At 36.5% G+C, this 26,162-nt stretch overlaps 1 long non-coding RNA gene across 1 annotated transcript; it reads right to left on the reverse strand.

Annotated features, from left to right (window-relative positions):
* Window positions 1-2,628: 2,628 nt before the first annotated feature.
* Window positions 2,629-23,907, reverse strand: LOC130543361 (uncharacterized). Its single transcript, XR_008958681.1, has 2 exons — window positions 23,040-23,907; window positions 2,629-14,131 (listed from the first exon to the last, which is right to left on the reverse strand). It is a non-coding gene; the product is annotated as an uncharacterized LOC130543361 (long non-coding RNA).
* Between the last annotated feature and the right edge of the window lie 2,255 nt (window positions 23,908-26,162).

Consider the following 26,162-nt stretch of genomic DNA (forward strand, 5'->3'; position numbering starts at 1 on the left):
CATCATTTTCTTTTTGTGATACCATATTTCCTTCATTTTTTATATTCCTTGTAGTTATGCACTGGTGCTTTTGCACTTTAAGTACAGACATCTCCCTCTGCTCATCACTATCAGTAAGTGAGGTGTTGTGTTGCATGGTGTTGTTATCTGGGTTTTTCTTCTGTGTTTATGAAGGGTGTATCTGCTCCACTCATTTTGCTCCTGTTATGGCCAAATTTTATGTTCTTTGGTTCTTCAATTCATCAGTTTGGCTATTGGAAAACTCGCTTTTGTTTTTCAGAAGGTGGCACTGTTATAGCTTAGGTTCATGATAGTTTCTCCCTGTGGCTTGTTTTCTGACCATTCTCCCTAACCACTGGAGCTCACACTGGCAGATGCACTCAGGAGTGCATACAAGGAGCCAGCAGCAGCATTGAGGGAGCTCCGGGTTTAGCACTTAGTGCATTAGTATTGCCCATGGTCCCAGCAGGAGATCCCCAGGGGAGTACACTCCAAGGTTTATGGATGGACTTCCTGCTGACACAACCCCTTTAACATAGTTTGAAATTTTTTAATCTGTCTCTCTCCCAGTATCTTCCCTTCTCCTCCTCCCCGTTGTAGAATTCCTACCTTAGTATTCTGGGTGCTGTTGAAATGAAATGGGTTTCAGTGAGCCCTATCTCACCCAGCTGGGTAGCCAGGCACCCAGTATTCTGGGTGTTGTTGAAGAGAAGTGGGTTTCTGGGTAGCCAGGCACCCAGTATTCTGGGTGCTGTTGAACATAAATGGGTTTCAGCTGGGTAGCCAGGCATTCACTCACCATTTCCTTTTCCCTGTGGGAAAGGTCACCTCTGCCAGAAAAATGCCCTGTTCAGTATTTCCCTGAGGGAGCAGCTGCACCAAAAAAGTTTCTCTTTTCACCTCCACTGCAAAAAAACACCTATTTTTCCTTTTTTCTGCAATAGTGTGCTAGAGTTTCCCCTTAGGAAGGCTGGACTTCTGTAAGCTGTCTCTCATGCACAAGTGTCTGTTTGGGTCAGCACTCACCTGACTTTTGCCCCACAGTGATGAGAGGGGTCTAAGCAGTTTCTCAGGCTCCACTGGTTCTGCAATCTAATTGGAAGTTTGCTGTCTCTTGTCTCTTACTGCCTACCCTGTGGGCAAGGCTCTCTCAGGTCCCTTGGCGTAGTGCTAAGTCCCAAAGCATCTACCGAGGTGCTTTGCATATACAGATGTCAAATTTATTGATTAAAAAGGAGGATAAAAGGAGGAACATCTTATGTTGCCATGTTGTGGACATCACCTAAATGATATTAATTTTATTCAATTGATATGTCTCTACTTTCTATTTCCATTTTACCTTTGATCTTTGAATTATGTAGAACTGTACTGTTTAATTTCCAGGGAGTGGGAGCATTTTTCTACTTACCACTTCATTATTAATTTCTACTTTAATTCCACTGTGGTCAGATGACATATTCTGTATGATTTCAATCATTCGATATTTGCTAATGCTTTTTTTATATGGTCCAGTATAGTGCCAATTTTGATAAAAGTTTTGTGTCTTTGCTGGGTGTAATAGCATGTCAATTACATTGTTTGTTAACTGTGTTGTTCAGCTTTTCTGCATGCTTATTGATCTTTTAAATCTAATTTTTCTATCAGCTATATAGAGAGGTGTAGTATAGTATCTAACTATAATTTTATTTTTATTTTTTAAATTTAATTTTAATTCCAGTAAAGTTAACATACAGTGTTACATTAGTTTCAGGTGTACAATATAGTGATTCAACAATTCCATATATTACTCAGTGCTCCTCATGATAAGTGTACTCTTAATCCCCTTCACCTACATCACCCATTCCCCTACTTATCTCCCCTCTGGTAACCATCTGTTTCTTCTGTATAGTTAAGAGTCAATTTTTTGGTTTATCTCTTTTCCCCCCCTTTGTTCACTGTTTTGTTTCTAAATTCCACACGTGAGTGAAATCCTATGGCATTTGTCTTTCTCTGATTGGCTTATTTCACTTAGCATTTATATTCTAGTTCTATCCATGTTGTTGCAAATGGCAAAATTTCAATTTTTTTATGGCTGAACAATGTTCCATTGTATATATATACCACATCTCCTTCATGCATTCATTAATTAATGGGCATTTAGGCTGCTTCCATAGTTTAGTTATTGTAAATAATGCTTCAATAAATATAGGGGTGCATACATCCCTTCAAATTAGTGTTTTCATATCCTTTGGGTAGTGCCATTACTGGATCATAGGGTGGTTCTATTTTTAATTTTTTGAGGAATCTACATACTATCTTGCATGGTGGCTACACCAGTTTGCCTTCCCACCAATAATGCATGAGAGTTCCTTTTCCTCTACATCCTCACCAACTCTTGTTCTTTCTTGAGGTTTTTTGTTTGTTTGTTTTCTCTCTTTTTTCTTTTTCTCTTTCTTTCTTTCTTTTTTTTTTTTTTTTTTTTTTTTTGCCATTCTGACAGGTGCGAGGTGATATCTCATTGTGGTTTTGATCTGCATTTCTCTAATGATGAGTGATGTTAAGCATCTTTTCATATGTCTGTAGGCCATCTGGATGTCTTCTTTGGAGAAATGTCTGTTCATGTCTTCTGTCCATTTTTTAATTGGATTATTTGTTTTTTTGGTGTTGAGTTTCTTAAGTTCTTTATATATTTTGGATACTAACCTTTTATTGGATATGTCATTTGCAAGTATCTTCTCCCATTCAGTAGGTTGCCTCTTAGTTTTGTTGGTTGTTTCCTTTGCAGTACAGAAGCTTTTTATTTTGATGTAATTCCAATAGTATATTTCTGTTTTTATTTCCCTTGCTTCAGGAGACAAATCAGAAAGATGTTGTTATGGCTGATGTCAAAGAGATTACTGCCTGTGCTCTCTTCTAGGATTTTTATGGTTTCAGGTCTCACATTTAGGTCCTTAATCCATTTTGCATTTATTTTTGTGTATGGTGTAAGAAAGTGGTCCAATTACATTATTTTGCATGTAGCTCTCCAGTTTTGCCAACACCATTTGTTGAAGAGACTTTTTCCCATTGCATATTCTTGCCTTCTTTATTGAAGATTAATTGACCATACAATTGTGGGTTTATTTCTGAGCTTTCTATTCTGTTCCACTGATTTACATGTCTTTTTTTGTGCCAGTACCATACTGGCACATACTTTTGATTATTACAGCTTTGTAATATAACTGGAAGTCTGGAATTGTGATACCTCCAGTTTTGTTTTTTCTTTTTCAAGAATGCTTTGGCTATTCAGGGTCTTTTGTGGTTCCATACAAATTTTAGGATGGTTTGTTCTAGTTCCATGAAAAATGCAGTTGGAATTTTGATAGGCATTGCTTTGGGTAGTATGGACATTTTAACAATATTTGTTCTTCCAATCTATGAGCATGGAATATCTTTCCATTTCCTTGTATCCTCTTCAATTTCTCTCATTGATATTTTATCGTTTTCACAGTATAGGTCTTCCACCTCTTTGGTTAAGTTTATTCCTAGGTATTTTGTTATTTTTGGTGCAATTGTAAATGAGATTGTTTTCTTAATTTCTCTTTCTGCTGCTTCATTATTTGTATATAGGAATGCTACAGGTCTCTGTACATTGATTCTGTATTCTGTGATTTTACTGAATTTGTTTATCAGTTCTAGCAGTTTCGGGGTAGAGCCTTTAGGGTTTTCTACATATAGTGTCATACCATCAGCAAATAGTGAAAGTTTTACTTCTTCCTCACAAATTTGGATGCCTTTTACTTCTTTTTGTTGTCTGATTGCTGTGGCTAGGACTTCCAGTACTATGTTGAATAAAAGTGGTGAGAGTGGCCATCCTTGTGTTGTTCCTGACCTGGGGGAAAGCTCTCAATGTTTCCACATTGAGGATGTTGTTAGCTATGGGTTTTACATATAAGGCCTTTATTATTCTGAGGTATGTTCCCTCTAAAGCTACTTTGTTGAGAGTTTTTATCATGAATGGATGTTGTACTTTGTCAAGTGTTTTTCTGTCTGTTGAAATTACCATATGGTTTTTATGCCTTCTCTTATTGATGTGACGTAGCATGTAGATTGATTTGCAAATATCAAACCACCTTTGCATCCCAGGAACAAATCCCACTTGATCATGGTGAATGATATTTTTCTTTAATGTGTTGTTTGGATTTGGTTTGCCAATATTTTGTTGAGGATTTTTACATTTATGTTCATCGGGGATGTTGTAATTCTCTTTTTTGTGGTGTCTTTTTCTAGCTTTGGTATCATGGTATGCTGGCTTCATAGAGTGAGTTTAGATGTTTTCCTTCCTCTTCTGTTTTTTGGAAAAGTTTGAGAGTAAGTATTAACTCTTCTTTAAATGTTTGGTAGAATTTGCTTATGAAGCCATCTGGTCGTGAACTTTTGTTCATTGGGAGTTTTTCGATTATTGATTCAATTTCATTGCTGGTAATTGGTGTGTTTAAATTTTCTATTTCTTCTTGTTTTAATTTTGGTAGGTTATATGTTTCTAGGAATATATCCACTTCTTCTAGGTTATCCAGTTTGTAGGTATATAATTTTTCATAATATTCTCTTATAATCCTTTATATTTCTATGATGTTGGTAGTTATTTTTCCTCTTTCACTTGTGATTTTGTTTATTTGAGTCATCTGTTTCTTTGATGAGTCTGGCTAGAGGTTAAACAATTTTTCAATCTTTTCAAAAAATCGGCTCCTGGTTTCATTGATCTGTTCCTTTTTTGTTTGTTTCTTTCTATATAATTTATTTCTGCTCTAATCTTTATTACTTCTTTCCTTCTGCCGGTTTTGAGTTTTGTTTTTTCTTCTTTTTCTAGGTCCTTTTAGTGTATTGTTAGACTGTTTATTTGAGATTTTTCTTGCATCTTTAGGTAGGCCTGTAGTGCTATAAACTTTCCTTTTAGAACCACTTTTGCTGCATCCCAAAGGGTTTGTGACTATAGTGTTTTCAGTTTCATTTTTCTTCATGTAATTTTTATTTTTTTCTTTGATTTCTTGGTTGACCCATTCATTGTTTAATATCATGCTATTCAACCTTCATGTATTTGTGCTCTTTCCAGATTTTTTCTTGCGGTTGATTCCTAGTTCCATAGCATAATTAGAAAAGATACTTGGTAAGACTTTGATCTTTTTGATTTATTGAGATTTGATTTCTGGCCTAATATGTGACCTATTCTGGAGAATGTTCTACGTGCATTTGTAAAGAATGTGTATTCTGCTATTTTAGGATGAAATGTTCTGAATGTATCTGTTAAATCTGTTTGGTCTAGTATCGTTCAAAGTCACTTCTCCTTGTTGATTTTCTGTTCGGATTATCTGTACATTGATGTAAGTGAGGTGTTAAAGTCTCCCACTATTATTGTATTACTACTGATTAGTTCTTTTATATTTGTTATTAACTGTTTTATGTATTTAGGTGTTTCCATGCTGGGTGCATAAATATTTATAATTGTTATATCTTCCTGTTAGATTATCCCTTTTTTAATATAGTGTCCTTCTTTGTCTCTTTTTACAGTCTTTGTTTTAATGTCTATTTTGTCTAAGTATTGCTACCCCCGCTTTCCTTTGACAGCCATTTGCATGACAAATGTTTCTCCATCACCTCTCTTTCAAACTGCATGTGTCTTTAGGTCTGAAATGAGTCACTTCTAGGTGGTATATAGATGGATCTTGTTTTTTTAAACCATTTTGTCACCCTATGTCTTTTGATTGAAACATTTAGTCTACATTCACAAAGTAATTATTATTAAGTATGCACTTGTTGCCATTTTGTTACTTTTTTTGTAGCATCAAGTTTTTATTTAAATTCCAGTTAACATAAATTGTAATATTAGTTTCAGTAGAATTTAGTGATTCATCACCATGTAGGTGATAACACCCAGTGCTCATCACAACCAGCGTGCCCTCCTTAATACCCATCACCCATTTAATACATCTCCCCACCCACTACCCTCCCAGCAACCCTCAGTTTGTTCTCTATAGTTAGGAGTCTGTTTTATGATTTGCCTCTCTTTTTTCCCCCTATTTTCATCTGTTTAATTTCTTAAATTCCACCTATGAGTGAAATCATATGGTATCTGTCATTCAGTCAGCTTAATGCACTCTGGCTCCATCCATGTCATTGCAAATGGAAAGATTTCATTCTTTTTTTAATTAAAAATATATTTTTTAAGATTTTATTTATTTATTTGAGAGAGAGAGTAAATGAGAGGGAAAGGGAGAGGGAATCTGAAGCAGACTCCGCACTGAGCACAGAGCCTGATGTGGGGCTCGATCCCACAACTGTGAGATCATGACTTGAGCTGAAACCAAGAGTCAGATACTTAACCAACTGAGCCACCCAGGCACCCCAAGATTTCATTCTTTTTGATCGCTGAGTAACATTCAGTGTGTGTGTGTGTGTGTGTGTGTGTATGTAGTGGTATGTGTGTGTGTGTATATATTTATATATATATGAAATTGTGACATATATATAGACACACACACACACACATATAGGCCCTTTCCATAATTTGGCTATTGTAGATAATGTTGCTATAAACATCGGGGTGCCTATATCCCTTGGAATCAGTATTTGTGGTTATTTTTGTAGTTATATGATGGTTTCTTCTCTTGCTCTCTTTTCTCACGGTTTGTTGGCTTTCTTTAGTGATACACTTGGATTCATTTGTCTTTTTTTTTTTCCTTGCGTGTTACTGGTTTTTGATTTGTGGTTACCATTAGATTTGTATATAACATTTTCTGCATATAGTAGTGTATATTAAGTTGACGGTTGCTTAAGTTTGAGCCCATTCTTTTGTATACCATATACCAAAAACACTACCACATTTTTGGTATATGCTGTCGTACTTTACACCCTTTTATTTTATGAGTCCCTTGACTGATTTTTACAGATATACTTACTGCTTTTGTATTTCCTACTTTTCTTACTCCTACTTTTCCTTTCCACTCAGAGTCCCTTTTAACATTTCTTGTAGGGCTGGTGTAGTGGTCATGAACTCCTTTAGATTTTGTTTGTCTGAAAAACTCTTTATCTCTCTTTTTATTCTGAATGATAGCCTTGCTGGATAGAGTACTCTTGGCTGCAGATTTTTTCTTTTTAGCACTTTGAATATATCATACCACTTTCCTCTGGCCTGCAAAGTTTCTGCTGAAAACCTGCTAATAGCCTTATAGGGATGTCCCTTGTATGTAACTGTTTTCTTTTCTCTTGCTGCTTTAAAAATTCCTTATCACTACTTTTTGCCATTTTATTTTATTTTATTTTATTTAAGATTTTATTTATTTATTTGACAGAGATAGAGACAGCCAGTGAGAGAGGGAACACAAGCAGGGGGAGTGGGAGAGGAAGAAGCAGGCTCATAGCGGAGGAGCCTGATGTGGGGCTCGATCCCGGAAAGCCGGGATCACGCCCTGAGCCGAAGGTAGGCGCTTAACCGCTGTGCCACCCAGGCGCCCCACTTTTTGCCATTTTAATTACTATATGTCTTGGTGTGGACCTCTGTGGGTTGATTTTGTTGGAGGTTCTCTGTGTCTCCTGGATCTAGATATGTGTTTTCTTCCCCAGGGAAGTTTTCAGCTATTATTTCTTCATTAAATTTTCTGCCCCAGGGCATCTGGTTAGCTCAGTCTGCCTTCGGCTCAGGTCATGATCCCAGGGTCCCAGGATCAAGCCCCACATCAGGTTCTCTGCTCAGTGAGGAGCCTGCTTCTCCTTCTTCTGCCTGCCACTCTGCCTATTTGTGATCTCTCTCTCACTCTCTCTCTCTGTTAAATAAATAAATAATATCTTAAAAAATTTTTTTTACCCCTTTTCTCCCTTCTTCTTCTTCTGGGAACCCTATAATACAAATGTTATTATGCCTGATGGAGTTGCTGAGTTTCCTAAATCTATTCTCATTTTGCATAATCTTTTTTTTCTTTCACCTGCTTAGCTTGATTATTTTCCATTATGCTGTTCTCCAGGTTGTTAATTCATTCCTCTGCCTGCTATTTATTCCATCTAGTGTATTTTTAATTTTATTTATTGTGTTTCTCATCTCCAATTTTTTTAATGTTCCCTATTTCTTTGTTAAGGGTCTCACTGTGTCCTTCACTGTTTTCTCAAGCCCAGTGAGTATCTTTACGATCATTACTTTAAATTCTCTATCAGTCCCATTACTTGTCTCCATTTCATTTAGGTCTTTTGCTCTGATTCCCCCCTCCCCCATTCTTTCATTTGGGATGTATTCTGTCTCCTTATTTTGTCTAATTATCTGTGTCTGTTTCTCTGTGTCAGGAATGTCAGGTACATCTCCTGCTCTTGAATGTAATGGCCTTATGAAGAAGAGGTCCTATAGTCCCCTGCAGTGCAGTGTCTCCCGTTCACCAGAACCTGCCATTTCAGGGGTGTCTCCTATGTGTGTTGCATGTGCTCCACTGTTTTGTCCTGGCCACTTTTTCCTTCAGTGCAGTCATCTGCAGAGGCTTTCTTTGCCTGTTGTGGGCGGTGTTTGGCCTCCAGAGGGGTGGGGTGTGCAGTCTTAACAAGGTGCATGCTGGTTTGCTTGTGAAATGAAACCTGATACCACCACTGAGACCAGGGCCATGTAGGAAGGGTGCGCAATTTTAACAAGGTGCACCATGGGCTTCTGCAGGGCCTGCTGCTGCCACTGCTGGGACCCAGACCCTGCTAAATGTGTAGGTTGGGAGAGGCAGTGTTGGCAAGGTTTGCACTGGTCTTCCGAGGGAGGGAACCTGCAATACTGGGACTGAGGCAAGAATGACTGGAAAGGGTGGATCTGCCAAAATGCAGGGGGTAGGGCTTGTTGTAAGAAAGTTAGGTAGCTGGTTCCTGCAGGTGGCCATGTGTTTATGCTGGGGAATGGGGAAAGGAAATGGTGCCTGTCATCTCCTCTGTTCCTGGGGGGTAATGAGTAACCTACTCTCCTTCCCATATGCCCAAGGCATTTTTCAAACTGCTGCTTCTATGCTGTATCTCCACAAGCTGTTTGTCATCCCATTTTTTTAAAGGGCAGGGACTCACAGCTTCCTATCACCCACCCTCCTGACTCTTCTCGAGCTGAGACTGCTGATTTTTAAAATTCCAGGTTTTAAATCTTGCTAGTAATAAGAACTCATAAAATTCAGCCCCGCTAGTTTTAAAAATCACATGTTACAGGGATTCATCTTACGCATGCAGGCTCCCCAGAGTGATAGTGTTTCTTGCTCTCCTCCACACTCACAGCTCCATCCGCAATGATGGCCATGGTCCCTCTCACTCCCTGCTCTGTCTCTGCCCTTCCTATCCTCTTCAATGTGGCCTCTTTTCTACCTTTAGCTGTGGAGTTTGTTCTGCCAGTCTTCAGGTTGTTTTCTGGGTTATTTACATTGATGTGAGTGTTATTTAGTTGCATCCATGGGATGAAGTGAGCTTAAGGTCCTCTTACTTTGCCATCTTGGCCCCCAGTCACCTCCCAACTATGATTTTTAAACTATTTTTTTCTAAAATTTTTTGTTTTATATGTTTTGAATCTATGTTATTATGATCATACAGATTTTGTATTATATCTTCCTATCAGATAGCCCCTTATTATCACGAAATAAAAACTATTTCTAGTAATGCTTCTTGGCTTAAAGGATTCTTTGTCTAATATTTGTATAGCTATATCAGGTTTTTTAAAAATTAGTGTTCACATGGTATATATATTTTTAATCCTTTACATTCAACCTTTTTGTGTTTCTATATTTTAAATGTGACTCCTGTGAGGAAGATAAAGTTGGGTTTCTTTTCATCCAGTCTGACAATCCTCTGCTAAGTATATCAGTAATTACTGATATAGTATGGTCTATATACAAATTTACTATGGGTTTTCTACTTTACCCATACAATATTTTGTTATTTACTTTTTGTCCTTTCTTGTCTTCTTTTAGATTCATCAAGTAACTTTTATCAATCCATATTTTCCATCTATTAACTTGTTAGTTATACTTCATTTTATAATTTTTTTTAGGGACAAAACAAGCATCCCTAACTTATTTCAGTCTAATAAAATGCATCACCTTACCACTTCCCTGAAACTGGGGGAAGCTTTGAATCTTTGAATTCTATTTATCAACCCCCACCCTCAAGTTATCATTGTTATGCATTTTAGTTCCATACATATATTTTAAATTCCAAAAGACATTACAGTTGTTGCTCTGTATAATATATATTTATTTATATTTATCCACACATTTACTCTTTCTGTTTCTTTTCTTTCCATCTTATATTTTATATTTCCATGCAGGATCATTTTTCTTCGGCCGAAGAACTCTCTTTCATTATTTTCACACAGGCCTGTTGCCAACAAATTCCCTTAGTTTCCATTTGGTTCAAAATTTTTATTTCACCATCATTTTAGAAGGAGATTTTACTGGGCTAGCATTCTAGATTGTTTCTTTCATCACTCTAAAGATGCCAGTACATTACATTCTGTGTTTCACTATTTTTGTCGAGAAGTCAGCTGTCATTTTTATTGTTGTTTCCTTGTAGATAATGTGCCTTTTCTTCCTTCTGTCTGCTTTGAAGATTTTCACTGTCTTTGGTTTTCAGCAGTTTTACTATGATATGCCTGCTTGTGATTTTCTTTGTGTTTCTCTTGCTTGAGGTTCTCTGACCTTCTTGAATATGTAGATTGATATTCATAAATTTAACAAATTCTCGTTTGATACTTTTTGAATATTGATTTTGTCTCATTCCTTTTTCTTTTCTTCTCCTTCTCAAACTATAATTATAGATATAATAGGCACTATGAATGTATCCCACATGTCTCCTGTGCTGTACCCGGTTCCTTTTTTTCTTGGCACTTGACTTGTCTTCTAGTTAACTAATTCTGTGTTTGGCTGTGTCTAATCTGCTGTTGAAACCACCCATTTAATTGTTAACTTCAGATATTATATTTTTTGAGTTCCACAAAATCCATTGGCTCTTTATAATTTACATTTCTTAGTTCTGAATATTTTCATTTATTCTGTCTACCTTGTCTCCATTTCGTTTAACGTATTGATTATGGTTAATCTAAAGTTCCCTGTCTGCTATCTACTATATGTGAATCCTATATGATTCTGTCTCTGTTCATGTCTTCAAATCTACTTTGATATTAGGATAACTTCACCAGTCATCTTTTGGCTAGTGTTTTTAAACAGTTTCTTCTGTACTATTTTTCTTTCAAACTTTCTGTGCTCTTATATTTAATATATGTAAGTAGCATATAGTTGGCTTTCTTTTCCATACTGGCAATGTTAATGTCTAGATTATGGAGTTATATTTTCTTGCTTCTTTCAATGGTTAATTTTTTAATTTAATTAATTTTAATCAATTCAAATACTCAGCATTGTGTATTTAGAAAAAAATGAAAAGAGGTTCCACTTAATGTTGTCTTCCACAGGAGAGGAATCCCCTGCCTTCTTTTGGGCAGATATATTAAAGGGCTATCTCAATTCAAGCAAGGACTTAAGTAGGTTACAGATGTTTCTGCAGTCAAACCTCATATAGAATCAGTGTTTCTCCAACCAATCCTTATTTTCTGATTGAGAGCCTGGCAAATTCCTCAAAGTCCTCAGCTTTGAAAGCCTGCAGGAGTTCTGGGGTTCCCCACCTAGTTCTCCAGCCTCAGCCCAGACAGTTTCAACCTAGCACCTGTCCTAAGAGGACATGGGTGGTATTATTGTGGCAGATTCCTTCAAATGGTGGATCTTTGGAGACTACAGATATTTCTCTCTGGCTTTTAAGAAGATATTGTGTTAGCTTTTTAGTCAAGCACTCAGCTTGCAATTGTACATTTGGGGCCTCTCAAATTTCTCGTCTCTTCAGCAGACCCATACAACTACTAAAACTTAACTGGTTTCCTCTGCTCCTGTGGATGGTCTCTTACTGGTCCAAGTCTGATTCTCAGCTTACAGTCAGTGTTGGCAAATGGCACCAGAGAAGAGAAGGGACATCAGCTCATTTCATACCAGTACTGGTTCTCTGAAATTTTAGTTCATTTAGTCCTCATGCCTCTCATAGTATTCCTATGCTGTGATTTAAAAAATAATAATAATAATTTCCAGGCTTTTCTGTTGATACTACGGGAGTACTGGTCTACCACAACTTATAGCATACTACCCAGAATTGGTTTTCATTTTTGTTTTAATACCATTGGAAAGGAAAATCCCCTCCCCTCGGGGCCACAGTATCTACCAGGATTTTTGCTTCAACACTGCTGATGGGAATCTTCAGCATAATATGTTTTTCCTCTCAAATATTAGTCATAAGCAAGTCATAGCTACTCTCTTTATCTTGAGGAAAAGGAAAAAGTTGGCCCTAGATTCTTAACAGAGGTTATCAAGGAAGGAGGGAAGTACTCAGGGGTAATGCAAATTTTAAGTGGAGTAGCAAAAGGTGGATTGGAGTAGGAATTTTAAGGTTGCAGTTTGACACTGGACTCTGCCTTTTACTGGGTTATATTGGGCAAGTCATTCACTTCTCTCAGTCTCAGTTTCCTGGAATTTGAAATAAGGTTTATTTGACTCTAAAACTTATATTTTACTCACTATACCAATGCTATCACAATTGCACATAGGGGAATCCCTGACTTGGGTCTTGTCTGTCTGTTTGAAATAGGTCTTAATAAAATGGAAGTCCTAGAAGAGAAGTGTAGCTTTCTGGTTGCAATGAAAAATGGATAATTGTTCTCTGAAATTATTTCATCAGTGCTTGGGTGGAATGAAAATGAGAGGACTCAAGATTAGGGAAAAGCAAAAAGGGCTGAGGACAGTCAAGATTTACTTACTCTATCCTTCCATCTAAGAGGGCTGAGAATCTGCAAGTTGAGGGTCCTGGAGCTGAACAGAGGATTCCCCAAGATCCTGTGGTTCTGGGGAACAGAAACCACCTTAAGGTGCCATAGACAGCAGGTCAGAGAACTGAGAGGGTATGAGGACAAGGTACGACATAACCTGAGGGCCTGTGTCAATTCATCACCACTCCTTTGACCTAGTTTAGGGACTGTCAGTCTGGTGGCATCTACTGCAAGAGAAGGAAATCTAACACATAAACAGAAATTGGGGGGAGGATGGCAGAGCTATTTGGGACAGGAGACAAATTAAGAAATAGAAAAATTTCCCTATGGATTTTAGCGTGTTTTTTTTTTTTCTTCCTACTTCTGTATTTGAGCAATGCCCTGATTCTTTTTTGTTACCAGACAGCTAGGGTATTTGAACACAAGATGACAGAGACTCAACTCCAGTTTCATTAATTTCATCTGGGACAGAGGGGATAAGGTAGGTCCTGGGCTTGTGTCTTCATACAGGAATTGATTACATTCCAACTGATTCTGTTATATGAGTCAGGAACTAAAGTCTTCCAGGAATGTTAGAACTGTCTCAATATTGACCTTGTTCCCCTAATGTATTTTTTCCCCTAAGCACTCACATGGACTCCTGAGTCTTCATTCACCTTCTGAGCTACAATAAGGGAGACTGATAGTCCTGAAACCCAAAAGGCCTATCATGATAAAACAAGAAAACTGATCAAGGCCAAAACAGATTGAATCAAATTAGTCAGTTCCCTGATAGCGGTCAGAAATGAGATTGAGCAGTCAATCATTCTAAGTATGTTTTGAGAAAATTGTCTTTATAAGCTAGCAAATTCTGAGAACTATGCATTTTGCAAGTGTTATGTCATTTTATTATCCTAACAACAAAATGGGGACATACTATATTGTCATCCACATTTAATTCTGTGTCCCAGATACTGCTTTTGACAATCAGCCCCATGATGGCTCCCCTAACCTCTCCCAGGCTTATAGTGACTGACATCTTAGAAAACTTACTTCCCAGACTCTTTCTGTAGCAGGTGAGTCCCTGTCCTATGGTCTCCTTCACTGTAATGTCTCTGATATCTTTGACTCCTGGGCTTCTTCCTGTGTGAAAGTTGGATTAAGGACTCCAAGGGCCTCTCCCAATTGTATCATTTGGTGACTCTAGTACCATCGATCCCTCTGTAATCTTGGTTTCCATTACTTAGAGCCTTCTTGTTTCTCCAAAAGCAAACACCTGCAGAGTGCTGTCCTTTACCCAAAATTTTCACATATCTCTCCTTGAATTCTCACAGACCCCTGTAGGCAGAAACACAAACTCCTTTTTAGAGATAAGTAAACTCAAGCTGAGAAATGTAAGTGAACTTGCCCTGGGTTTGCCAACTTTAAAGGCACTGCCCTCCACCCCACCCCACACAGCCTCTCTCACTGCCCTTTTCCCTCTATCCACCCAGTTCTTCTCCTCACTGATATACTGGGCCAAACCCAGGGCTCAGGCTTTGCTCTCCGCTTATTTCCCAGGAAACCAGTCCATCAGGGAGTTCACCCAATTACATGGTTTCAATTACTACTTGCTGAGCGATAATCTTTACTCCCAGCTCTTAACCAAGATGTGCTCTCCTATCTACATGCAAGGACCCTTATGATTTTGTGGACATTTTTCTTTTTCTGAGACACTTTCTCCATATATCCACATATTTTATAAGTGCATTGGTATAAAGATAAAAATGTTAATATACATTAAACATTTCCTTTGGAATTTTTTCTTCTGATCATAAAAGAAATTAAAACATTTTTGTGAGCCCCCTTAAAGTATTGTAGGCCCTAGGCACTGTGCCAATTCAATGTAATAGTGTGTCTTTGTCTTTACATAATGAAAAATTGGCCTTACCTACATGATTCTTCTGAGACTGCAAAATAACCATCCACAAGAGTTAGACAGAACAAGCCTCGGAACTCATGCAGCCTGGGCAATAAATAGTTCTTGTTTCCACCAACTAGAGTAGAAAATCTCCTAATTCTTAGGGCATGCAATAGTAGGTTCCTAAGTGGGTTAAGTCTCAGTCCTAGATTAAATGCTGCTTTGGTCCCACCTAAGAAAGCTTTAAAGCAAGTCCCGAAAGGATTAAATGGTTTAGAAGTAACTTAGATGTATCACAGAATAAAGCTCAGCAATACTTGTAGGAATACAAAAGTATCTGGTGCCCAAAGGTAAAATCCACAATGTCTCCAGCACTTAATCAAACATTACTAGGTATAGCAAAGAAGTAAGAATAAATAAATAAAATAAGACCCATAATAGGAATAGTCACTAAATCAAAAGAGACTGAGAAATAACACAGATGATATTGTTAGTAGACCAGGACACTTAAACAGTTATTATAAATGTATTCAATATGTTCAAAAAGCTTAGAGGAAAGATCACACATGTTAGCAGAGACATGGAAGATGAAACCCCCAATCAAATATCAAGAAATGAAAATCACAATATCTAAGATGAAAAATACACTGTACGGGATTAACAGCAGATTAAAGATTGCAAAAGAAAACAGTAGTGAACTTGAAGACAATTAGAAAGCAATAGAACAACTGAAACCATACAATAAAACTCAGAGACAAAAAGGGCTGAAAAAAAATTATCACAGTATCAGTGAGACATTTAGTTGTCATCACCAAGAAGGGGAGGGGGCAAACAAAATATTTTATGGTAGAAGGTTTGCAAGCCTTTAAAAATTATAAACCCATTAGTTCAAGCACAAGAAACATGAAGATTACTCCAAGGCACATCATAATTGTATTAGTTTCCCAAGGCTGCCCTAACAAACTACCATAGATGGGATGGCTTAAAACAATAGAAATTTATTCTCTCGCAATTCTGGAGGCTGGAAGTCTGTAATCAAAATGTCATCAGGGTCATGCTCTCTCTGATGGCTGTAGGGGTAGAACCTTCTTTGCCTCTTCCTAGATTCTGATGGTTGCCAGAAATTTTTGGCTTTCCTTTTTAGTTGCATCACTCCAAAGTCTGCCTCCATCATCCAGGCAGTTTGTTCTGTGTGTCCCTGTCTTTACAAGACACTCTCTTCTCTGCTTATCTGTGTCAAATTGGTCTCATCTTATGAGGACAGCAGTCACTGGACTAGGGTTCATCCTAATGCAATATGACCTCATCTAAACTTGATTACATCTGCAAAGACTATTTCCAAATAAGGTCACATTCACAGATATCAAAGTATGGGACTTTGTCACAATCCCATGGGGCAACACAAATGTGAGGCAACACAATTTTACACACTACAATAACCAACTTACCTAAAACTAGTAATTAAGAGAAAATCTTAAAAGCAGTCGGATGGGTGAAAAAATTATGTACATATGTACAAAGGATGATAGCAGGTTTTTCACTGAAAGCAACATAAGCCAAAAAAAGAACAAGAAAGCAACACCTTCAAATTCCTGGAGAAAAAAAATAAAAACATCAACCTAGAAAAATATGTCTCATGAACAAAGGTGGAATGAAGACTTTTTTGGACACACAAAAGCTGAAAAAAATCATCACTAGCAGAATTGTACTCTAAGAAATGTTGAAGGAAGTCCTCTATGCAGAGGGAGAATGACACTTGATGGAAATATGAATCAACCAAAGAAATAAAGAACACTAGAAATGGTAACTATGTGGGTAAATGTAAAATAATTTTTCTTATTATTTAAATCTCTTTATAAAATGATTGTTTAAAGGAAAAATGGGGGCGCCTGGGTGACTCAGTTAGTTAAGCATCTGACTCTTCATTTTGGCTCAGATCATGATCTCAAGGTCCTAGGATCAAGACCTGCATTCGGCTCCATGCTCAGCAAGGAATCTGCTTAAGATTCTCTCCCTCTCCCTCTGCCCAACCTCCCCCGTCTCTCTCTCTCAAATAATAGATAAATAAATCTTTTTCAAAAAATAAAGCAAAAATAACAATGTGTTGTGGAGTTTATGATGTGGGTAGGATAAAATGTATGATAACAGGGGCACCTGGGTGGCTCAGTCGTTAAGCGTCTGCCTTGGGCTCAGGGCATGATCCCGGCGTTCTGGGATCGAGCCCCACATCAGGCTTCTCTGCTGGAAGCCTGCTTCTTCCTCTCCCACCCCCCTGCCTATGTTCCCTCTCTCGCTGGCTGTCTCTCTCTCTCTGTCAAATAAATAAATAAAATCTTTTTTAAAAATGTATGATAACAATAGCATAGTGACCAGAAGCAGAGAAATGGAAGTATACTATTTGTAGGTACTTGTAGTACATATTAAGTGATATAATATCAATTGAAGTAAATAGTGACAGGTTAAAGATGTATAAACCCTAAAGCAACCACTAAAATAATACAACAAAAAATATAGCTAATAAACCAACAAAAGAGATAAAATGAAATAAAAATACTTAATGTCTTAAAGAAGAGACTAAAATGAAAACAGGAATGAATAACAAATGGGACAAGCAGAAGACAAATAGATACATAAAATATTTAAACCTAACTATATAAGGGCACCTGGGCGGCTCAATCAGTTAAGCCTCTGACTCTTGAGCTCAGCTCATGTCTCAATCTCAGGGTTGTGAGTTCAACCCCTGCATTGGGCTCCATGCTGGGCGTAGAGTCTGCTTAAGATTTTCTCTCTCTCTCTCTCCCTCTGCTCTTCCCTGCCCCACTTGCATGCTCTCTAAATAAACAGAAGGGGGAATGAAGCATGAGAGACTATAGACTCTGAGAAACAAACTGAGGGCTTCAGAGGGGAGGGGGTGGGGGATTGGGATAGGCTGGTGATGGGTAGTAAGGAGGGCACGTATTGCATGGTGCACTGGGTGTTATATGCAACTAATGAATCATGGAACTTTACATCAAAAACCAGGGATGTACTGTATGGTGACTAACATAATATAATAAAAAATATTATTATAAAAAAAAACAAAAACAAACAAACCTAACTATATAAATCATCACATCAAATTTAAATTTATATCCCAAGTAAAGTCACAGATAGATTGACTTAAAAAGCACAACTCAACTACATGCTGCATACAAACTCACTTTAAATATAAAGATACAAATTGGTTGAAAGTAAGGATGGAAAATTATATATTTGTGAACATTATTCTTAAAAAACCTGGAGTGAATATATTAATATAAGACATAGTGGATTTCAGAAAAAGAATATTACCAGGGATAAACTTATACTTTTTATAATGATTAAAGGGTCAACTCATCAAGAGGATATAAAAATCTTAAGTGTCTATGCACCTAGTCACAGAATTTTCAAATACATGAAGCAAAACTGCAAGGAGAAATAGACAAACCGACAACTACTGTTGGGTTATTTCATCATTGCTCTCTCAGTAATTGATAAAATAAGTAGGCAGAATATCATTAAGGTATAGAAGACTTAACATAATCAACCAAATTGACCTAATTCACAATTATGGAACTCTCCATCCAACAACAGCAAAATATACATTCTTCCCAAGTGCACTTAAAACATTAAAAATAGACCATATTCTGGGTCATAAAAGAAGTTTCAAGTTCAAAATCATTCAAAATATATAAAGTATGTTTATTGACAACAATGGAATTAAATTAGAAATTGATAACAGATCTTTGGAAATTTTCCAAATATTTGGAAATTAAATAATACAATTCTAAATAACTTGTAAGTCAAAGAATAAATAAAAGAAAAATAAAAAGTATTTTGAACTAAATGAAAATGAAAACAGAGCACAGCAAAATTTGTGGTAGCAGAAGGAAATTTATAGCACTTAATACCTATATTAGGAAAGAAAAAATAGTCTCAAACCAATGATTTTAGCTCCCAACTAGAAACCAGTGAAACGGAAGGAAAAGCAAAGCTGAAGTAAGCAGAATAAAGCAAATCATAAAGTCAGAGCAGAAATCAATTAGATAGGAAATACTGTAGAGGAAACTCAATGAAACCAAAAGTTGGTTCATTCAGATCATACGCAACTAATGAATTGTTGAACACCACATCAAACACTAATGACGTACTATATGTTGGCTAACTGAACATAATTTAAAAAATCAATAAAGCTGATAATCCTGTGGAAAGACAGATTAGGAAAAAAAGGGAGAAAAAAACAAATTACCAATATTAGGAACAGAAGTAACATCGTTAAATATTCTGATTATTAAGAAGGTAAGGAAATATAATGTCTATAAATTTTACAACTTTTATGAAATGAACAAATTCCATGAAAAACAAATTCAGGAAGAAATAGAAAACCTGAATAGCCCTATATTTATTAAACAAATTGAATTTGCAATTAAAAACCCTCTCACATAGAACACTAAAGATCTAGGTGATTTCACTGGTAAATTCTATGAAACATCTAAGGAAAAAAATAATACCAACTCTTAACTTTTTCAGAAAATTGAAAAAGAGGGAATACCTCCCATTAATTCTATGAGGCCAGCATTACCTTGATACCAAAAACCAGACAAAGACACTACAAGAAAACAGATGAATATCCCTCATAAACATAGATGCAAAAATTTTTAAGAAAATTTTAGCAAGTTAAATCTAATATTATATAAAAGGGATACTATATCAAGACCAACATCCATATCATTTCCTAGTTGTGAAAAAGTATTTGACAAAATCCAATATCCATTCCTGATTAAAAACAAAACAAAACAAAACTTTCCACAAACTAGGAATAGAAGGAAACTTGACAAAGAGCTTCTGTTAAATATCTACAACTAACATCATATTTAATAGTGAAAAACTAAATACTTTCCCCTCAGATCAGAAACAAAGCAAGGATATCTGCTCTTACCGTTTCTGTTCAACATTGTACTAGAGATCAAGTTCAATGAGGCAAGAGCAGGGGCGGTGGGAAGATATATAGATTGGAAATGAAGAAGTAAAACTGTGTCTATTTGCAGATGACATGATCATCCATGTAGGAAATTCTATGGAAACTACAAAAAGTAGACTAGAATCAATGAGTTTAGTGAGGTGGCAGTATAAAGATGAATAATAATCAACCGTATTTGTATAAATTGGCAGTGAACAATTGGAAAGTGAAATTTTTTAAAATACTATAACAACTCCATAAAAATATGAAATACTTAGGGATAAATCTAAAAAATATGTGCAAAACCTATACACTGAAAACTACCAAACCTTATTAAGACAAACTAATTAAATTTAGAGCTATATTGTATTCATGGATTGAAAGACACAATATTTTTAAGCTGTAAAATTTCCCCAGATTGATCTGATTCAATATAATCTTAATTGAAATCACAACAGAATTCTTTTTTTAAGAAATTGATAAGCTGATTATAAAAATCATATGGAAATGCAAGGGACCTAGGATAACGGAAAGCAACTTTGGAAGAGAAGAAAGTTGGAGAACTTATATTACCTGAATTTGCTAAACATTATAAAGTGATGTAATATTATAACATGAAGATATAATAAACTACTAAAGCCTAAGTTTCCAGAGAGAGACTTAAAAACAGTGCATTTACACCCGGTTTGTATGCAGATCCTTCCCATGTTCCCTCCCAGATGCCTACATCAATTCTTCCAGGGCTGCTGGCAGCTCACTGTTGTGGGCCACATGGCCCCTCCAAAGGCTGCTTTGAAAATTCAATTCCTGTGCAGTGGCTTCATGTGAACTCATCAGGGTCAGAAAAAATAGGTTCTGACTGCTCACAGCACTTTATCTTGAAATAAAGAACAAAATCAAACTTTAAAGAAATTTAGGGAATATTTGTGCTGAGTGATGGAAAAGGACCATTTAAGTACCTGATTTGAAACCAGAGAAGGACTTTAACTCCTGAACTTTCACTGATTTTCACTGTTCATACTCCCTGATTTTAAGACTTTTCTGGTAATCCATAGCAATCAAGACTGTGCAGCACTGGCATAAAGATAGACAAATAGATCAATAATACAGAATAGACAGTCTAGGAATAGACCCATACTTATATGGACAATTGATTTTCAACAAATGTGCAAAATCAATTCATTTGAGAAAGAATAGCCTTTTCAACAAATGGTGCTAGAACAATTGGATATCCATATGCAGTGAAGAAAAAAGAACTTTAATTCATACTTTATAACTCATTTAAAAAATCAGCTCAAAATGGACCATAGGCCAAAATGTAAAACCTTAAACTATAAAACTTTGAACCTTAGGCAATATATTCTAGATATGTTATCAAAAGCATGATCCATAGAGGAAAAACTTGATTAATTGGACTTCATCAAAATTAAGAATTTCTGTCTTTGAAAGATGCTGTTAAGAAAATGAAAAGACACGAAGGGCCATATGCACCCCAATGTTCATAGCAGCATTGTCCACAATAGCTAAATCATGGAAGGAGCCGAGATGCCCTTCAATAGATGACTGGATTAAGAAGATGTAGTCCATATATACAATGGAATATTACTCAGCTATCAAAAAGAATGATTTCTCAACATTTGCAGCAACATGGACGGGACTGGAGGAGATAATGCTAAGTGAAATAAGTCAAGCAGAGAAAGACAATTATCATATGGTTTCTCTCATCTATGGAACATAAGAAGTAGGAAGATCGGTAGGAGAAGAAAGGGAAAAAGAAAGGGGGGGGTAAACAGAGTGGGAATGAACCATGAGAGACTATGGACTCTGGGAAACAAACTGAGGGCTTCAGAGGGGAGAGGGTGGGGGAATGGGATAGGCTGGTGATGGGTAGTAAGGAGGGCACGTATTGCATGGTGCACTGGGTGTTATACACAAGTAATGAATCATAGAACTTTACATAAAAAACTAGGGATGTACTGTATGGTGACTAACATAATATAATAAAAATATTATTTAAAAAAAGAAAATGAAAAGACAAATTATAAGCTTTACAAAACAGATATCTACCATACACAAGGGATTCTCAAAACTCAGTATTAAGATAACAATCTAACAAAAAAAAAAGGGGGTGGGATATTTGAAAAGACATATCACCAAAGAAGACATGGCAACTAAACACATGAAAAGGTGCTCAACATCATCTGTTATTAGGGAAATGCAAATTAAAACCAGTGAGATACATTTATACACCAACTGGAAGGTCTACAAAAAGACTGACCATTGCCAAGTGTTGATGAGGATGTGAAGGAACTGAAAAACTCATATGCTGCTGGTGATACTGTAAAATGGTACAACCACTTTGGAAAAGGGTCTGTCAGCTTCTTAAAAAGTTAAACATGCATCCATTATATGGTCTAGCCATTTTATGCCTAGATATTTACCCAAGAGAAATAAAAGCTTATATCCATACAAAGATGAGCACATGAATTCCATAGGAGCTTTATGTGTTATGGTCACAAATGGAAAACAACCCAAATGTCCCTCAACAGATGAATGGATAAACAAATCGTGATATAGCCACACAATGAAATACTACTCAGCAATGAAAAGGAACGAACCAAGGAGACATGCAACCACATGGATGAATCTTAATATACTTACTCTGAGTGTAAGAAACCAAACAAAGAAAGAGTAAATACTGCATAAGTCCAGTTATATGCAGTTTCTAGAAATGCAAACTAATCTGTAATGACAGGAAGCTGATTGCCTTGGGATTGGATGCAAGGAAGGATATGGGGTGGAGGAAGGATGTCTGGAAATGAGGGATTCAAAGAGGCATGGGATGATAGATATATTTATTATCTTAATTATAGTGATGGTTTCATTGCTATATACATATGTCAAAGAGTTATCAAATTGTGTATTTTAAGTATACAACTTGTGTGTGTGTTGGTGTGTTTGTGAGTGTGTCAATAACATCTCAATATATCCTTTTTTCCCCAAAATATCCTTTAAAAAAGAGAGAAATCTGGAGCACCTGGCTGGCTCAGTTGGAACAGCATGCAACTCTTGATCTTGGAGTTGTGAGTTTGAGCCCCAAGTTTGGTGTAGATTGCTTAAAAATAAAATCTTAAAAAAATTTTTGACAGTGAGATAATTGCAGTTTTAAGAAAAGCAACAACAATAAAAATCAAAGGCCCCAGAGGGCCCTCAAAATGTGAAAACAGGTAAATAGGAAAATAGGTAAAACAACAAAAACAAAAATAAAACAAAACATGCAGCAGCCTCATGCAACCAAGGTGCAGAGTGTAGTAGTTCAATTATGGATGCTCAAAAACACAGAAACCCACTTTGTTGCTAACACCAACCTTCATCTCCAGGACTCCTCCTCATGCTGGTCAGCTATAAAAAATATATCAACACACATATCACCATCACTACTGCTCTTAAATATCCTTTTGCCACCTTTTCTTCAGTTCTCCCAAAATGCTCTGTTCCTTCCCACCTTAGGGCCTTTACACATCTCTGCCAGGACTGTGCCCCCTCTCTTACCATATCTTCACCTCTGTTTGTTAATTCTCGTGAATCTTTCAAAAGTCAGCCCATATGGAACTTCCTCAGCTTCAATCAGAACTCCTCACTTTTCCATTATTATAATACTCTATACTTTTCCCTCTGAGCACTGCCCATAGTTTGTAATTATGTATTTATGATGCTGTTGGTTTAACATCTATTTTCCCCCACTAGAGTGATTTTTATGAGGCCAGCAGCCATATTTGGCCCACACAGGGCCCTATCATCTAGCATAGACCCTGGCACATACAAGGAACTCGATAAAATACATGTTGAGAGAATGAATGAATGAATGTGAGAAGAAAATCAGGGATGAAATCATCTAATGTGGAAGAAAAAAAGAAATTCTCTAATGTACAAGTGATTTTTACAGGTGATCAAGGACCCTCGGTCCAGAGCTATTCCTTTTACTTCCACGTCCAAGGGGGCCACTCAGTAGCAAAACACCTATGTAGCAAGGATAGGGTAGATGGCCCATGGAGTTGTCATCCTGTATGAAAATACATCAGTAAGTAAACTGCTGGTGCCCAGGAATATCTACCTGTGTTACACCCATTGCTGATGTCAGAGATGTGTCCCAATGTCTCAGTTGGAACTCAGAACACATTGCCATAAACCTGTAGCTTGATCTCAGATGGAAATATCTAGATTTTCAGGGGCAAAAAGGGCATCTTGGAATCAGTATAAGGTAAAAAAAAAAAAGAAGGAAAAGAAGGAAGGAAGGAAGGAAGGAAGGAAGGAAGGAAGGAAGAAAGAAAGAGAAAGAAAGAAAGAAAGAAAGAAAGAAAGAAAGAAAGAAAGAAAGAAAGAAAGAAGAAAGAAAGAAAGAAAGAAAGAAAGAAAGAAAGAAAGAAAGAAAGAAAGAAAAAGAAAGAAAGAAAGAAAGAAAGAAAGAAAGAAAGAAAGAAAGAAAGAAAAAAAAAGACTGTTCCCCTGAAATATTATAAAATAGTCCAACTAACTAATAATGTTTGGAAAAGGTCACTGATCATTCTGAGCCAGGGTGGATTCACAAGAGTAAATGATATTTTAAAGGTATCATGAAATAATAAATTATATAATATGTATATAAACAAATATGTATAGTATATAATATAGTGTATATAGTATATTATGTATTCATATTGTATATATAATATATATGTTATATATATGTAATATATATGTTATATATTATATATACACTAGGTAGAGTCTGAGACATAGTAAGTGCTCCCCACATGGTAGATGTTATTGTTAGTCTTCTTATGAAAAGGAGAAAAAGAGATTATTGATGAGACTTTTAATCTTATTTACTTTTGTGAATCCAGCCTGGCCCCAGAATAATCACTTACCCAAACAATACTGGTTTGTTTGAATAGTTTACAAAATTTCTAGGGAATGACCTTTATATGTATATAAATATTTAATCTTCCCAACAAACCAACAATGTAGGTATTATCATCACCATTTTACACTCCAAGAAACTGAGTCTCAGAGAGATCATGGGATTCTTCTCAAGGTCATTCAACCTATTAGAGGCAGATCTTGCATCTTCACTCAGGTCTGTCAGACTCTTTTTGATTTCTCCTTCAGCTTCAGTCTTATTTCTGGATTTCAGCAAAACATCTGCCCCATTCTCTGATCATCATGTTGTGGATAGAACAATGGTATGTCGTTTGTATGACAGTTCTCTTAGGTAAACTTACAACTAGTTGAGGCATTATATCCAAAGCACTTGTCAAAAATTATGTGTCTATTTGGAAGGAAAGCTGTAGATTTCACCTGGAAAATCATGTTTGATTGTTGGCTGTAGCTCCTGGAAGTCCTTTGTGGAGAAGAATTCTGAAGGTGCATCTGGGCTCAGTAGGAGAAAGCATGAAATCTACCAAAAATTTCTACTAGAGACTGAAGAGAGTGAGGGTCAGGAGTGGCAGTAGAGTGACAAGTCATGGCAATTATAAAAGATGCCGTAAGACCTAAACAAGTGACGTATCTTTCTAAAAGAATTGCCTAGTTTAGTATTTTGCATAATGACTTTCAAGAAGGCACTGAGGATATGCTAATGAAGCCCATGCATTACATAAAACTGGGAAAGGAAACAATATTCCAGATGTCTAAATTAAATTATCCTAACAAACTGAAATGCAGGGCCTAAATAAACAGAACAAAAATCAATAAAGAATGAATGTAAATTCCTATAACTAAGGTTAAAATGATAATAATGGAGCAAGGGTATAAGAGTATGAATGGAATCTCTGGCTTAAAGTAGTTCATATGAAAAATACTTAGGCTTTTATTGATTCTTTGGGCCAATGAGATGACTTAGCTCCATTAAGAAAGGATATGATTAAGATTGAAGGACCTGCAAGTCCCATCAAACTCTTTTCCTTAGACTAGTACTGTCTAATAGAACTTTTCTGTGGTAATGGAAATATTCTAAATCTGTGCTATCCAATATGGTAGCCACTTAGCTACTGTGGCTATTGAGTACTTGAAACATAGATAGTGCAACTGAGGAACTAGATTTTTAATTATATTTAATTTTAATTAACTTAAATTTAAATGGCCACATGTGGTTGGTGGCTACCATGTTGGACAGTGCAATCTGAGACAAATGACATTCATTGTTGGACCTGGGACATCTAGTAGTGGTGGTTAGCAGGTGTGAATTAAGGTTTTAGAAGGGATATAGAAAGTTATTGAGCCTAGAAAATATCACTTGAAGAGAGTCAGTGTGGTCTTCAAATATCCTCAAGTATTTATCTCCTAAGAAAGAGGGTCAGACTTCCTTGGTAGCCCCAGAGGGCAGGACCAGGGCCAATGATCTGAAAACCACAGGAGGGAGACTTCTTTCTGATATGTAAATGAATTTGTGGCACTTTCTAATAATGAAAAAAGTTGCCTCTTGGGTCCTCAGCTTCCTCACCTATTAAACA

The sequence above is a fragment of the Ursus arctos genome, unplaced genomic scaffold (assembly GCF_023065955.2).
Source record: "Ursus arctos isolate Adak ecotype North America unplaced genomic scaffold, UrsArc2.0 scaffold_11, whole genome shotgun sequence".
Taxonomy (NCBI): domain Eukaryota; kingdom Metazoa; phylum Chordata; class Mammalia; order Carnivora; family Ursidae; genus Ursus; species Ursus arctos.